At 39.9% G+C, this 16,509-nt stretch overlaps 1 protein-coding gene and 1 non-coding gene across 2 annotated transcripts in view; one reads left to right on the top strand and one right to left on the bottom strand.

Annotated features, from left to right (window-relative positions):
* MAOB (monoamine oxidase B) overlaps positions 1-16,509 on the top strand; it is a 118,201-nt gene that overhangs the window by 17,471 nt on the left and 84,221 nt on the right. The window lies entirely within an intron of this gene.
* On the bottom strand, positions 15,189-15,291 carry LOC121483675. The gene has a single exon (XR_005985798.1). It is a non-coding gene; the product is annotated as a U6 spliceosomal RNA (small nuclear RNA).

Genomic DNA, 16,509 nt, shown 5'->3' with positions numbered 1-16,509 from the left:
TTAAATTGCGTTTGTACCTTTCTGCATTGCCCCCCACCTTCTGAGTTACTCTAATACTCAGGATGGGATTAGGATGGGTTTCTACCAAACCCACCATCAAATTATTAAACCATCTAGTTGTAGGAAATTATATCTTCCATGAAAGGAGTGTCCTCACTTGCCCTGAGTTTTCCTGTCCCATTTTCGACACCAGGGTCCTCAGCACTTATCTGATGGCAGCTGTCTCTAATCTACTGTGCTTCAGACCACAGTTCCTTATCTGCGCTGCCCAAATGCCCACCCAGAACTCTGAAAATTGAAACTGTTTTCTAGAACTTTCAGCAAAACCTGATCAGAACTGATGTGTGGGGGTTGCTGTTAGTCATATGTTTTACCGCAGTCATAATAATGCCAGTGATTTCAAGGCGGCTGTCCCAGCTGTCACTAGAGCTGTCTCATAATATGTGCCTCTGTACTCTAAAATCTGAAAAGAATTGAGGTTCTGAAATGCATTTGCCTCCAAGGGTTTCACATCAGGGAAGCCCTTTAAAATAGAACATAGAAGTGTGGCATACAGTGAAAAATATAATGCCGAAAATGAGACGATGTAGGAAAATAGCTCAGTTTCGTCTTTTGCATGCAGTTTTCCAGTTTTCCCAACACCATTTGTTCATTTGTTGAAGAGACTGTCTTCTCCCCATTGTATATTCTTCCTTCTTTTGTGGAAGATTAATTGACCGTATAATTGTGGGTTTGCGCTTGGGCTCTCTATTCTGCTCCACTGATCTATGTGTCTATTTTTGTGTCAGTACCATGCTGTTTGATGACTACAGCTTTGTAATATAACTTAAAATCTGGAATTGTGACACCTCCAGCATTGTTTTCCTTTTTCAAGAGTGTTTGGCTATTTGGGGTCTTTTGTGGTTCCATACACATTTCAGGATTATTTGTTCTAGTTCTGTGAACAATGCTTTGGGTATTTCGATAGGGATTACATTAAACGGGTAAATTGCTTTCTGTAGTATGGACTTTTTAACAATATTTGTCCTTCCAATACACGAGCATGGGATATCCTTCCATGTGTTTGCATCATCTTCAATTTCTTTCATCAGTGTTTTATAGTTTTCAAATTTTAGGTCCTTCACTTCTTTGGTTATGTTTATTCTTAGATATTTCATTATTTTTGGTGCAATTGTAAATGAAATTGCTTTCTTAATTTCTCTTTCTGTTGCTTCATTATTTGTGTATCACCTTAATTTTTTTTAGTTATGGCTTTATTTAGATGAACATATACAATGTATACACACACACACGCACACACACACATATATATAAGTCACATACCATATGATTCATTCATTTAAATTATACAGTTTAATGATTTTTAACATATTCACAGGATTGTGTTATCACAACCCCAATGCAACTTTTAAACATTCTCATCTCTCCAAAAGAAAACCCCACACTCATTAGCAGTTATTTACTATTTCCCAACACCATACCACCACCACTAAAACCCCACTGCCCCAAACCCTGACAGTTACTAATATACTTTCTGTCTCTAGATATTTGCTTGTTCTGGACATTTCATATAAATTGAATCATACCATACATGAGCTTTTGTGTCTGGCTTCTTTTCAATCAGCATAATGTTTTCTTTCTTTTTCTAATATCTTATTTTATTTAAATTCAAAATTAGTTTCAGATGTAGAGTTCAGTTATTCATCAGTTGCATATAACACCCAGTGCTCATCACAACACGTGCCCTTCTTCATGCCCATCACCCAATTGCCCCATCCCCCCACCCTCCCCCATCCAGCGACCCTCAGTTTGTTTCCTAAGCTAAGAGTCTCTTATGGTTTGTCTCCCTCTCTGATTTTGTCTTGTTTTATTTTTCCCTCCTTTTCCCATGATCCTGTTTTGTTTCTTAAATTCCACATGTGAGTGAAACTGTACAATAACTGGTTTTCTCTGAGTGACTTATTTTGTTTAGCATAATACCCTCTAGTTTCATCCACATTGTTGCAAATGGTAAGATTTCATCCTTTTTGATGGCTGAGTAATATTCCATTGTGTGTGTGTGTGTGTGTGTGTGTCACATCTTTATCATTCATCTCAATTAGCATAATGTTTTCAAGGTTCATTCTTGTCATAGCAGGTATCAGTATTTCATTCTTTTTATCACAAAATAATTTTCCATTGTATGGATAGAGCACATTTTGTTTATCTGTTCGTTAGTTGATGGGCATTTGGGTTGTTTCTACCTTCTGGCTATTGTGAATTAGGCTACTGTGAACATTCATGTGCAAGTTTTCATGTGGACGTATGTTTTCATTTCTCTTGGGTATATGCCTAGGAGTGGAACTGCTTGGGTCATATGGTAACTCTGTGTTTAACCTTTTGAGAATCATCTTAAAATTTTAAAATGTGATCTGTAGTGATTTTTTTCTGGATACTACATAGTGTGGGCACTCCTAAAAAGTAGTTATTTTGTATTGCGTTCTGGAAAGAGGAGTAGTTGACTGTATTGAACAAGGAGACTGGAAGGAGACAGGAGGGGCCTCTAGTTGTAGTAAAGGGATGTGTGTGGAGGTGCCTGACCAGCTGAGCTGCCTGTTTCTCACACAGGCTTTTCCCAGATGGTTGGGACTGGAACAGATCCTTTGGGCAAAATGCCCCCATATTGACACGAAAACCTCTACCAAAGAAAATACATATGTGTATATTTAAGTATGTACTTCTATATATATATAAAATGTATGTATTTACATGAATATGTGTGTGTGTGCATTTAGGTATTACATTTAATATATACTAAGTATTTTCCTTTCTTCAGCTTTCCTATGAATTTTAGGGCATTTTACATGGCCCGTGAGCCTGAAGTTACAGATTATGATGCCAAATTCAATCCCTTAATTGGTGAACAATAATTACATTGTATTCATCAGTTTAGAAAGCATAATATAAACAATGTTATTAAATTCCAAATTTCACAGGGTAATCTAATAAAGATACATTGGTGGTGTTGAAAGAAAAAGCAATTAAGGGAAACAGCGCCTAAGCTTTGAAATAATAATGTACATCCTCTCTCCCTTCCCCGATCTGGTCATTGGGTTGTAAAGTAAGTAAATTTCATAAAATATCACATAGTTGATTTTATTTTTATTTGGTTTGATATACAGTTGAGCATTGGGAAAGCACTTCTGTCAATGTGCTCACATAGAATTTTTTTTCTGAAATCCGGAGGGTCAGTAGCAATATGAAAAAAGATATACTGTTATTTATAGAGTTTATGGAATTATGTGACTCTGCTTTATTTTTGTTCTCTAAAGATTATAAATTTATAACAAAAGTCAATAATTTATATTTCTAGCAAATCCTGGAAACAGTCTAGTAAATAAAACTACTTCCATGATATCATGACTAAATAAGTTATTTTTACACTAATTCTGGATGAATTATCTTTATAATTTCATATTTAAGTCATACCACCCAAAACAACCACTCTTGGGGCACCTGGGTGGCTCAGTCAGTTGAGGGTCTGACTCTTGATTTCAGCTCAGGTCTTGATCTAAGAGCTGTGAGTTCAAACCCCATGTTGGGCTCCCTACTGGGCTTGGAGTCTACTCAAATTAAGACCAAACAAAACTGGATGACGGGCACTGAGGAGGGCACTTGACGGGATGAGCCCTGGGTGTTATGCTATATGTTAGCAAATCGAACTCCAATAAAAAAAAATATACAACAAAACAAAACAAAACAACCACTCTTAGTATTTGAGTATATTTTCTTCCAGCCTTTTTGTGCATTTGTTTTCTCTCTGTGTGTGTGTGCATGCACACCTGTGCCACACATTTATGTTTACGGTCACATTCCAGACACAATTTTGTATCTTTGACCTGATATTAAAACATAAACATTTTTCACAATATTGCAATCTTTCTGAACATAATTTAATTAATATCAAATAGATGTGCCATAGCTTACTTAACTAATACCAGATTATTGGACATTATGTATTCTGTGTGTGCTATTATAAATGATGCTGCACTCAAGATCTTGAAGAATACTAATTATTCTATATGTGGTATTATCTCTTAGAATTGAATCATAGAGTAATCGTTTTGGATTTAAAGAAATGGGCAGTTTCAAAAATATGCCAGATTATCACCAAATTGTTTTTCTTTCCTTTTTATTTTTAATTCATGAGAGACACAGAACAAGAGGCAGAGACACAGGCAGAGGGAGGAGAAGCAGGCTCCATGCAGGAGCCCGATGTGGGACTCGATCCCAGGACTCCGGGATCACACCCTGGGCCGAAGGCAGACGCTCAACCGCTGAGCCACCCAGGTGTCCCCAAGTTGTTTTTCTCAACTGTTTTAACCAATGACAATTTCAACCAGAATTGTTTCATCACATTGTTGGCAGTATTTTGTATCATCTCTTTTTTTTTTTTTCAGTCTTTCTCAAATCGAGAGCAAAAATGGTATTTCTCAGTTTCTCAAACTGAGAGGTGAAAATGGTTGGTTTTCATTTTTAATTACTAGCCAAGTTGATCATTCTTCTTCGGTCTATTATTTAATTATATTTGCTGGGAGGGCTATTTTTAGTTCAATTTTTTCTTGACTTGTAGTTAGAATACGGGGTAGAATCCATTCTTTTTGAATGAGCTGGTGTTCATGTTTCTGAACTAATGGGCAACTATTACTAGAAACATTTTAGCCAAGATGTTGAAATGCTCTGTCTGGAGGACTGTGATGCCCTTCTAATGCACGTAGTCCTCTGTGAGCCTCTCAACCACTTTTCGTGCATGGATTTCACACCCAGGTGTATGGCCAGTAGCCACAGGATGATTCTGATACTATAATTAAAATAGCCTAATCCAATAAGGAAACTTCCTTGAACATGTTTTCCTCATGGTATTATTCTATGTGAGGTTTGTATTGTGATTCTATTACTTTCACAAAACTCTAGGGGTGTTCAGTGGTTTCAAAACTCACCTGTGCTAAGATGACATCCAAATCTCTGAACCTGCATGTTTTTGGCCAAGTCAACATATGGGAAAATAAATAAATATTGGCTTTGTGTTTGGGTTGGTTAGGAGAGGCAAAAGGAATTGGGGGGCTATGGTACAGATGGACATAGTAAGATGCAGAGCTAAGAATGAGCATGGAGACCATCACAAAGATACAGAGAGAAAAAAGGAGCCCCAGAAGTAAAGACTCACTGAATCAAACAGAAATCCAGAAGGACAAAGGGGTACAGAAGAACATGATGTGACAGCATAATTTTCCAGATTTAAAATGCTGCTACTAAAGGCTTTCATTTTTTTAAAGATTTTATTTATGTATTCATGAGAGACACACACAGAGAAGCAAAGACCTAGGCAGAGGGAGAAGCAGGCTCCATGCAGGAGCCACATGTAGCGCTCGATCCCAGGACCCTGGGATCACGACCTGAGCCAAAGGCAGACACTCAACCACTGAGCCACCCAGGTGCCTCCTACTAAAGGCTTTTAAAGATATATATATTTTTTGCTACCATGAGTGTAAGTAGTGACTCTGGCTTTTTCAATTCTACTGGCTCCTTTGTTTAAGAGGAATTTGTCTAGGATTGCAGTATTCCTGGGTCCGGATTACACCTGCTTTCCACAAGACAGCACTGGCCTCTTCCATTAGAGGTGGTTTCACCTTTCAAGTTGGAATGCTGACTGATATTACAATTTTAGTCTATGCCCAAAGCTAGAGTACAGAGTTGTTTAACGTACAGAAACACATGCACACGTACATGCGTGCACACACAAATATTTCAGCTACAGTATAATATCAAAACTTATTTAATATATAAGAAATTTCCATAAGTAACTAGTACAATATAGACCAGGTATCTTTCTCTTCCACTATATAATGGTGCAGGCATAGGATGTAAATGCTCCAGAGGATTATAATTAACATTAATAATTAACAAAAGCCTTAAATATATCTCTTTAAAATATCAGATGCTCAATTGATCTTCGGCAGAGGAAACAGTTGGATTTTCTAACCAATGCCCAGATGGCGTTATTGATTAAAGGAAACTCTATAGACTTTAAATGTGGGACAGACAAGTTGTGGGGTGGACACTGTATTGTCATTTGGGGACCTGTTTGAATCCTTGTCCCAGTAGAAGATTCCATTTCCATATTGGCATTTTTCCCCTTGTAAAAATTTTGTATTAGATATGTAATTCAAAAGCTATTTGGAACAGAAAATTTGGGGTTGAAAATTTTAATGTAGGACACTAAGGATCAAATGTTCACATTGGCGTTAAAATAAGTTTTGCGGGGATCCCTGGGTGGCGCAGTGGTTTGGCGCCTGCCTTTGGCCCAGGGCGCGATCCTGGAGACCCGAGATCGAATCCCACGTCGGGCTCCCGGTGCATGGAGCCTGCTTCTCCCTCTGCCTGTGTCTCTGCCTCTCTCTCTCTCTCACTGTGTGCCTATCATAAATAAATAAAATAAAAAAAAATAAAAAAAAAAGAAAAAGTATTTAAAAAAAAAATAAGTTTTGCGGGCAGCCTAGGTGGTTCAGCGGTTTAGTGCTGCCTTTGGCCCAGGGCGTGATTCTGGAGACCCGGGATCGAGTCCTACGTCGGGCTTCCTGTGTGGAGCCTGCTTCTCCCTCTGCCTCTTTCTCATTCTCTCTCTCTCTCTGTCTCTGTTTCTCATGAATAAATAAAATCTTTTTAAAAAATAAAAATAAATTAAGTTTTGCAATACATAGTGGTTTTTTTTAAAAGATTTTATGAGAGAGAGAGAGAGAGAGAGAGAGAACAAGCCGGGGGTGGGGGGAGAGGCAGAGGGAGAAGCAGACTCCCTGTGGAGCAGGGATCCGGATGCAGGGACTCGATACCAGGACCTAGAGTTCATGACCTGAGCTGAAGGTAGATGCTTAACCGAGGTGGTGCCCCTGTGATTACATCAGTTTTTGTGTAGAAATGCATTCTGATGAAGCCACCAGGGTAAGCCCTTTGCAGAATGAGCTGCTCTTCATCCTCCGCAGATGAACTAATCTACTTGTCTGCATTCTTTCCGGCTAGCAACAATGATTCATTGAGGATACTTACATGCCAGGTCTTCTCTCAGGTGCTGGGGATAAAACAGGAAACAAAAGAAGTAAGATCCCTGCCCTCACATAGTTCATAATCTAGTGAAGATGATTATACAATAAATAACCAATGAATTAAGCAAATACCTACCTACCTACCTACCTACATACATACATACAAAATCCTGCCAGTGGTGAGGTGTCCATGGAAAATAAAATAGAGAGAGGTGATGGAGAAGAGTCAAGGAATGCCTCTTCCTTAGAGATGAGGTATCAGCTGAGACACGAGATGTTGAACATGTTGTTAGGGGGAAAAGTATTATAGGAGATGGGAACAATTGGTGCAAAGCCTCTATGTTAGGAATGAGTTTGGGGATCCCTGTGTGGCTCAGCAGTTTAGCACCTGCCTTTGGCCTGGGGTGTGATCCTGGAGTCCCGGGATCAAGTCCCACATCTGGCTCCCTGCGTGGAGCTTGCTTCTCCCTCTGCCTCTGTCTCTGCCTCTCTCTCTCTCTCTGTCTCTCGTGAATAAATAAATAAAATCTTTTTTTTAAAAAAAGAGGAATGAGTTTGACATGTTCAAGAAACAGAAAGTCAATATGACTGGAGTGAAATGAGCAAGGGCTAGTAAGACAAGATAGGTAGGCTAGGATGAGGTCCTATGGGGCCTTGTAAGTGAAACAATGGTGGGATCACCTCTCTGCAGTGTAACTCACTGAGGGATTTGAAACAGGCAGGTGCCATGAATTTGATTTTGTTTTAAAAGCTATTCTGTGCTTTGTAAATTGGAAAATCAAAGAAGCAAGAGTGGAAGCAGTTGCAAAGCTATCACAATAGTCCAAATGAGAAATGGTGTCATCTTACACCAAGGTGGTGGTAGGAGAGGTGCTAACAATTGTATTCAGGTAGAATTGACCCACCAATGTAGTGATCAGAGGATGAGGTGGTGGGGGGGGGGGGGAAGAGAATCGAGCATGATTCTTGAATTTTGGCCTGAACAACTGGGTGCATTGTGGTGCCAGTGATGAAATGGAAAAGACAGGAAATGAACAGGTTTGGGGGAGGAGACTCAAGAGCTCTGTTTGAGATATGTTAAGTTTGAGATGATTATTAAATAGCTGGAGGCACTGTTAAGTAGGCAATTTATATATCAAGCTTGAAGTTTCAAGGCTATGGGATTAAGTGAGATCGCCTGGGAATGCTTTAAAAAAATTAAACAAAAAGGGGTGCCTGGGTGGCTCCGTCAGTTAAGGGTCTGCCTTTGGCTCGGGTCATGATCTCAGGGTCCTGGGATCAGGCTCTCTGCTCAGTGGAGAGTCTGCTTCTCCCTCCCCCTCTGCCTGCAGCTCCCCCTGCTTGCGCACTCTCTCTTTCTCTCTCAAATAAATAAATAAATAAATAAATAAATAAATAAATAAAATCCTTAACAAACAAATAAAGAAACAAAAAAGAGGTTCAAGAACTGAGTCCTGGGGCTCTCCAACATTTAGAGATTGGAAAGAAGAGAAGGATCCAGCAAAGCATCTGAGAAGGAGCAAATGAGTCAGGGAGAGGAAGAAACCCAAGGAAGTTAGTTATGTGGCCCAGAAACAAAGTGAAGACAGTGAGTCAGGGAAGACAAGACCAAAAGTTGCTAAGAGAACAAGTAATTTAAGGACAGAGACTTGACTGATTGGGTTTGGCAACATGAAAATCACTGGTGATCTGGACAAGAGCAGTCTAGGAGGAATGGTAGGGATGAAGGCCTGACTGGAGTCAGGTGGGGAAATAGAGGCAAGGAATGTAGATAATTCTTTGAAAAAGTGCAATGAAGGGATGCAGAGGGGAGGAGTTAGAGGTAGAAGGAGATGTTGGGTCCCAGTGGAGGGTTTTTGAAGATGGGAGATGCCAGAGCGTGTTTGTGCACTGATGACCATGATCTAGGAGAGAGGGAGCAATTGACAATGTGGGAGAGAAGTATAGGTATCAGGGGACCAAACCTTGGAAGGAATGGGATCCAAACAGAGTGGGGGAATGTCAGCTTCTTTAAAGAAGCTGCATCATTTAGGTCATAAGCAGTAAAGCAGTGTATATAGGCACAGGTGAAGGTGTCTGCATTTATTGGGAAAAGATGAATGAGTTCAATAGAAAATGAAGCAGAGTCATCAGCTGCAAAGGGCTGGGTGGGTGGTGTCATGTAAGGAAGTTTAAGAAAAAGTATGAAGTAGCCATTTTCGACAGTGAGAAAGTACATCCTAAAGTTCAAAAGCATCATTCATTTAATTGCATGAAGGTATCTGTCAAATACAATGGTCTTAATATTAGCAAGGAGATATTCAAATATTTCTGCTGATGACTAATCAAAAGATACTGCTTAGATTGCATTAAGTCTGACAAAAATGCTATCAACAGAGGAAAAAAACTTCTTTACTTCTTCTCTGCTGTGGTCAGTGGGCATTCATCCAGGTCCTGATATAATTTATCCAATTACTTTGTCACAGGTTGAAAAGAAGATAGTTTAAGACTGGGCCATTTTTTGTGTGTGTGATGCACAATCTGAAAGAAATATTAAAACCTAGGAGGGTATGCTAATATTGTAAGACATGGCCTATAGATAAATCATCTATACTGAATCAAAAGTTGATGAGATGCTATGAAAAGCTTTAAGTTGTCAGTCAGTGTTTGTAAGGAGAGGAAGTGAAGGAGAAGTAGAGGCATAATTAAATTCCAGGCCCAGCCTGCCTATCACCAGATAGCAATAGCAGGCCCAGGATATGCAAATAATTTTGCACACATAATCTTTGCATTAACTCAGAAGTTCCTTGCCCAAGATTATACAGTACCTAAGAGACCAGGGGGTTGGGACTTAATTCTTCTAATTTCAAAGCCAAATACTTCCCAAAGATGTTGGACTCATGTATTCACCAAACAGATATTGTTGGGTATTTGCCATGCAACAGGTGATGCACTGAGTACCTTGCAACCCAGGACTTCTCAGTGAGATTTAGAGTATAATTTTCCCTAAAAAGAATTGAATCTAATAACCATGTAAGTAATTTCATCTAAATTCCATTTGAGGCCTTATCTTCATAAACGCTGCCAGCTCACCAGCTTATTTTGGCTTTCCGTTAAGTCTTTTCTCAAGCCACAAGCTGGGTTTTGTCCAGAACTGGAGAGGTTTCAACCAATATCTGATATATTTGTTTGAAATAACGGGAAAAACCTCTTGTAGGGCATTGATGGGATGAGGTACCAGGAAAACTCAAGGATGAATCCGCGGCTTTAGAGTTGACTCCTAGGTAGATGACTGGACCCAAGTCATAAGGCAGAAAAAAAAAAAAAAAGAAAGAAAGAAAGAAAGAAAGAAAGAAAGAAACCCTGGGGAAAATGGATAGGATTTGATCATTCATTAGTTTCAGGTTTGTCAATTAGCTTTACATTGTAACTCTGATGAAAACTAGGGATTAGTGGTTTGGTGAAGAGCCCTGCTATGGATCAGGGAAAGCCGCCATTTGTGAAGCCACACTAAGAGCTGTGGTATCAGGGAGGATCCAGGAAAACTTTGCCATCTGTTGAAGCCACATCCTTGTTAATGAGACGAAGCCCAGAAAATAGCTTATAACAGAGGTTCTATACTGGTAGCTCTCAGGCCACGTCTATCATAATTTGGGAATGGCTCTCCAGTGTTTTGAAAGTTGATTTAAGTGCTTTTGTTCAAGGCACACAACACAGTCTTCATATCTCCACAGCCCTTGGCCCTGGCTGTTGTTAACATCTGCCCACTTCACACATTACCTACTGCCCTGCTCCCCACTGTTTTTAGGTTTTCAATCCCTGACTTGGAACGAAAATTAAAGGCAAGATCTTGCCAGAACCTCAATATCTGTAACTAACTGAGAATAAACCCAGGCAATGTAACTTCCAGGGGTAGAAGTAGTTTATCTTAGAGCACTTAGGAATGTGCAAGAAAAGAAGATGTGGTCTATGTATACAATGGAATATTCCTCAGCCATTAGACACGATGAATACCCACCATTAGCTTCGACGTGGATGGAACTGGAGGGTATTATGCTGAGTGAAGTAAGTCAGTCGGAGAAGGACAAACATTATATGGTCTCATTCATTTGGGGAATATAAATAATAGTGAAAGGGAATATAAGGGAAGGGAGAAGAAATGTGTGGGAAATATCAGAAAGGGAGACAGAACATAAAGACTCCTAACTCTGGGAAACGAACTAGGGGTGGTGGAAGGGGAGGTGGGTGGGGGGATGAGGCGACTGGGTGATGGGCACTGAGGGGGGCACTTGACGGGATGAGCACTGGGTGTTATACTATATGTTGGCAAATCGAACTCCAATAAAAAAATATACACACAAAGAAAGGAATGTGCAAGAAAATTCTTTGTAGCCACATCAGCAAGTACTTTTTCTTAGGAAGGCAGAGGCCATGGGACCCCTGGGTGGCTCAGTGTTTGAGCACCTTCCTTTGGTCCAGGGCCTGATCCTGGAGACCCGGGATCGAGTCCCACATCAGGCTTCCTGCGAGAAGCCTGCTTCTCCCTCTGCCTGTGTCTCTCGTGAATAAATAAAATCTTAAAAAAATATATCCTGTAGGATCTTGTCTTTCTTTCTTTCTTCTTTTTTTTTTTGAGGGCAAATTACTGAACCCTAGAGATTACTGACTCTCCCTGGTGATGGAAGATGTATTATGTCTCTTCAGCTCTGTGCTGGAGAAACCGACCTTGGGCTGGGGATGATAAAGCAGGGAAAGTTAGCTCCAAGGCTAAGGTGTTAAAACGGCTTCTAAGAAAACACACCGTTGCCCTAATCCCCTCCCAGCAGCACAGGTCACCTCACACTCCCCACGCACAGGACTCTGATCTTGATGGTGTGTGCCAGCAGAGCCATACCTTTTGCTTTTTTTTTCTTTACTTTTTAAAGATTTTTATTTATTTACGAGAGAGAAGTGGTGGGGAGGGGCAGAGGGAGAAAGAGAAGCAGACTCCTAACTAAGCAGAGATCCCGATATGGGGCTCAATCCCAGGACCTTGAGATCATGAGCCCAAGGCAGATGGTTAACCGACTGAACCACCCAGGGACCCTCCTTTTCTTTCTTTCTTTCTTTCTTTTTCTTTCTTTCTTTCTTTCTTTCTTTCTTTCTTTCTTTCTTTCTCTTTTTCTTTCTTCTCTTTCTTTTTAAAGATTTTATTTATTTATCCATAAGAGACAGAGAGAGAGAGAGGCAGAGACACAGGCAGAGGGAGAAGCAGGCTTGCTGCAAGGAGCCCGATGTGGAACTCTATCCCAGTACTCCGGGATCACGACCTGAGCTGAAGGCAGATGCTCAACCACTGAGCCACCCAGGTGACCCCCCTTTTCTTTATTACTCCTTACTTACCTGTTTGGAATTCTGGACACAAGATCTGTTCCAGTTGAGGCAATAAAAAAAATATGCATGAGGATGGTAGCTGTATGTTGTCTCCCTATTTTGGGAAGAAGAGTGACACTCAATCCCCAGTGACTGTTACAGGAGCAGTGGCAGCTTGCACACTGCTACCTTCATGTCACCCTCAAACCACAGGTGATACTTCTGGTCATGTGTAATGTGCAGTTTAGCATGCATGTACACATCTGCACACTCCTATGTGGGTCTAGATCTACACAGCCTCAGGATGGGACTTATAGCCTTAACATGAGTCAGGTTGGATTTAAAACAAAACAAAACAAAAAAAACAAAACAGAAACAGAATAGGAATCTGGGTGGCTCACTTGGGTCTACCTCTGGCTCAGGTCATGATCCCGGAGTCCTGGGATCTAGCCCTGCATCAGGCTGCCTGCTCAGTGAGGAGTCTGCTGCTCCCTCTCCCTCAGCCTGCAGGGCTCAGTCGGTTAAGCATCCCAGTGTCCTGGGATCGAGCCTTGATTCAGGCTCCCTGTTCAGCTCCCTTCTCCCTCTGCCTGCAGCTCCCCTTGCTTGTGCGCTCTCTCTCTCTCTTTCTCTCTCTCTCAAATAAATAAGTAAATAAATAAATAAATAAATAAAAGCTTAAAAAAAAAAAGAACAAAAACCCATACCTGGCCTGTAACATTGAGGTCAATGTTTTAATGCCAGAACTGCTTCCTCCATGCCTTTGACTTCTATTTGAAAGTGATTGTTAAGACCTAAATGGACACATTTTCCTAAGCACTCATTTCTGAGTGGCCCAGTTCTGGTTGAGTTCACACTCTTGACTTGCCACCATGTTTCCTTCCCTCCTGGCCTGAGTGCCCAGAGACCAGGAGCTCCTGAGCTGGCAAGATGAAACTTCTCATATCTGGGTGTGCCATGGCTTTTTTTTTTTAAAAAAGATATTATTTGGGATCCCTGGGTGGCGCAGCGGTTTGGCGCCTGCCTTTGGCCCAGGGCGCGATCCTGGAGACCCGGGATTGAATCCCACGTCGGGCTCCCGGTGCATGGAGCCTGCTTCTCCCTCTGCCTGTGTCTCTGCCTCTCTCTCTCTCTGTGTGACTATCATAAATAAATAAAAATTAAAAAAAAAAAAATTAAAAAAAAAAAATAAAAAAAAATAAAAAAGATATTATTTATTTATTCATGAGAGACATAGACAGAGAGACAGAGACATAGGCAAAGTGAGAAGGAGAAGCAGGCTCCCTGTGGGGATCCCGATGGGGGACTCAATTCCAGGACCCCAGGATCATGCCCTGAGCCAAAGGGAATAACTCAGCCACTGAGCCACCCAGGCATCCCTGTGCTGTGGCTTTTCCTTGACACTGAGAGAGGCAATGAGATTCCAAAGGCAGAATTTTTCTCAGGAAGTTGAGTAGTTTCATAAATAGCGTTGACAGTCGTTTAAATTTGAGTAGAGTTCAATGAGAGATTTAATGTTAGACATTCTAAAAATAGTATGGAATTTATACAAAGCATGGAAATTGTCTAACATTGGCAAAGCTAACTTCTTAACTCATAGAGAGTTTCATTCATCACCTCGGTTCTAGGTGACTGATGCACCTTGATTATTATTTACTGCTCTGTGTTGAATGCAGCAAGGATTGCTCTCTATTATGCTTCTTACAGCTCAAGGGCTGAAACTTAGATCCTTAAGCTTTCTTATCATGAGACTCACCCAACTGCTCACGTAACACCTGTTTGGACTAGTGCCCCATTTCTCAGGTCCCCAAATAGCAACGCTTCTCTCCTCTCCACTTTACCCCTGCCAACACGCCAGAGCTCCTTGGCACATAAATGCCAGACTGGCCTGGTCATCTAGGGCTTTTATCCGCATGTTATCCCAAAGTAAGTTCAATTAACAGTGATATTACCTTACCATGGAAGATAAAATTTCTTGTGTGTATTAGTTTGCTGGCGCTGCTGTAACAAAATACCACAGGCCAGGTAGTTTAAAACAACAGAAATATATTGCCTGTAAGTGAGAACTCCCAAATCAAGGTGTTCACAGGGTGGTTCCTTTTGAGCACTAGGAGGGAAAAAGTGTCCTGCGCCTTTCTCTTAGCTTCTGGTTGGTCGTTGCAGTCTTTGTCATTTCCTTGGGCTTCAGAGGCTTCACCCTGACCTCTGCCTTCATTATCACATGGTCTTCTCTGCGTGTGCATGCCTATCACCAGATTTTCCCTTTTTATAAGGGACGCCAGTCATACTGGATTAGGTCTCAACCTAATGACCTCATTTTAACTCTATTACCTCCGTTACAACCCTATCTCCAAAATGATTGCCACAAGTCTAGTTAACATCCACCATATATAGTTACAAAAACTTTTTTCTTATGATGAGAATTTTTAAGATCTCTCTTAGCAAGTTCCAATATCAATATGATGTTATTAATTATGGTCACCATGTTGTATATTACATCCTTGTGACTTATTTATTTTAAAACTAGAGGTTTGTACCTTCTGACCATTTGGTTTAACTTTTTTTCCAGAATTTTCTTATTATGAAAATTTCCAGAGAACTATACAGTCAACACTCATGTACCAACTAGATTCTATAGTTAACAGTTTTGCTGAATTTGATTTTTTCCATTGTAACCATCTATCCATCTCTCTCTTTATCAATCCCTCATTTTTTGATGCATTTCAGAGTAAGTCACAGACATCAGGACCTTTTGCCCAAAACTACCTGAGCACACCTATCCTTAACCAGCTTTGTTTACGAATTTGTGTCATCCTTGTGCAGGGGCCATGCTAATGTTCTCTGTATTGGTCCAATATTAGTATATCTGCTACCCAAGTGGGCACTAACCAGCTTTGTTTAAATCAGTGTTTCTTTGTTCCCCATAAGCACAAAAGACACGTTTTTGTTTGATTTTATTTATTTATTAGAGAGAGAGAGCATGAGCATCATGGCATCCTATGATTACCTTCTATACTTAAAAAACAGGTTTTTTTAAAGTATTTAATTTCTATCCTAATGATTGGATATATCTCAGGAAAATTGTTCTTACCAGTCTAAGATTGCTAGTAGTAATTATTGATTCCATAGCAGTAATCTTTTAAATTTTTGAAGATGGGGAGGAGGGCGGGTGTTGGAGGGGAATGGGTGACGGGCACTGAGGTGGACACTTGACGGGATGAGCACTGGGTGTTTTTCTGTATGTTGGTAAATTAAACACCAATAAAAGTTAATTAAAAAAAAATAAAAAAAATAAATTTTTGAAGATAAGTAAATATAAATCCTTGTTTTCTGTTACTATTTTCTGATATATATAGTATTAAAACATTTCTGGAGCACTTGGCTGGCTCAGTTGGCAGAGCACGTGATTCTTGATCTCAGAGTCATGAGTTCAAGCCCCATGTTGGGCTTAGAGATCACTTAAAATTTTTTTAAATTTAATCTGAGAATTATACTTGATAATAATGATTGTTGAGATCCCAATTATAACTTATTAAAGATTCTATAATTATTCATCACTATTGATTAGTTGGTTGGTTGATTGACTGATTTGAGTTCCAGTATAATTAATGTATGGTATTCTGCTAGTTTCAGGAGTGTAGTATAGTGATTCAATAATTCTGTGCATTTTTACACAGTGCTTGTCATGATAAGTGTACTCTTAATCCCCTTATTTATATGTATTCCATGGAATTTTCCAAAAGGATTTGAGGCAGGTGAATTAAAAGTTTAGTTTTCTATAATAAAGTTTGTGCATTATAGTCTTCATTTAAAAAACTGAGGAAACAAACCTGTAATTTCTGGGTTTGCATTTATTTTTCATGGGCTTCCATGTTGAGGTAAAGTAAAAAAGTTTGTCCACCTCTGTTACAATATACAGAAGCTATCCCACTCCTTTTCAACAAAAAAGAGTAAAGACAAAAGCTTGATTATGAAATAAGATTTATTAAGATTGCTGACATTTTAGGAAAATGTAACCATTTACGTATAAAAGCATGATGAAGAAACAATTTTTATGGCTTTAGACATATTCTGAAAGGCCTTGGAAGCAATGTTATTC

The sequence above is a fragment of the Vulpes lagopus genome, chromosome X, assembly GCF_018345385.1.
Source record: "Vulpes lagopus strain Blue_001 chromosome X, ASM1834538v1, whole genome shotgun sequence".
NCBI lineage: Eukaryota > Metazoa > Chordata > Mammalia > Carnivora > Canidae > Vulpes > Vulpes lagopus.
The sequence above is the reverse complement of the archived record's forward strand: the minus strand, read 5'-3'. Positions and strand labels throughout refer to the sequence as shown.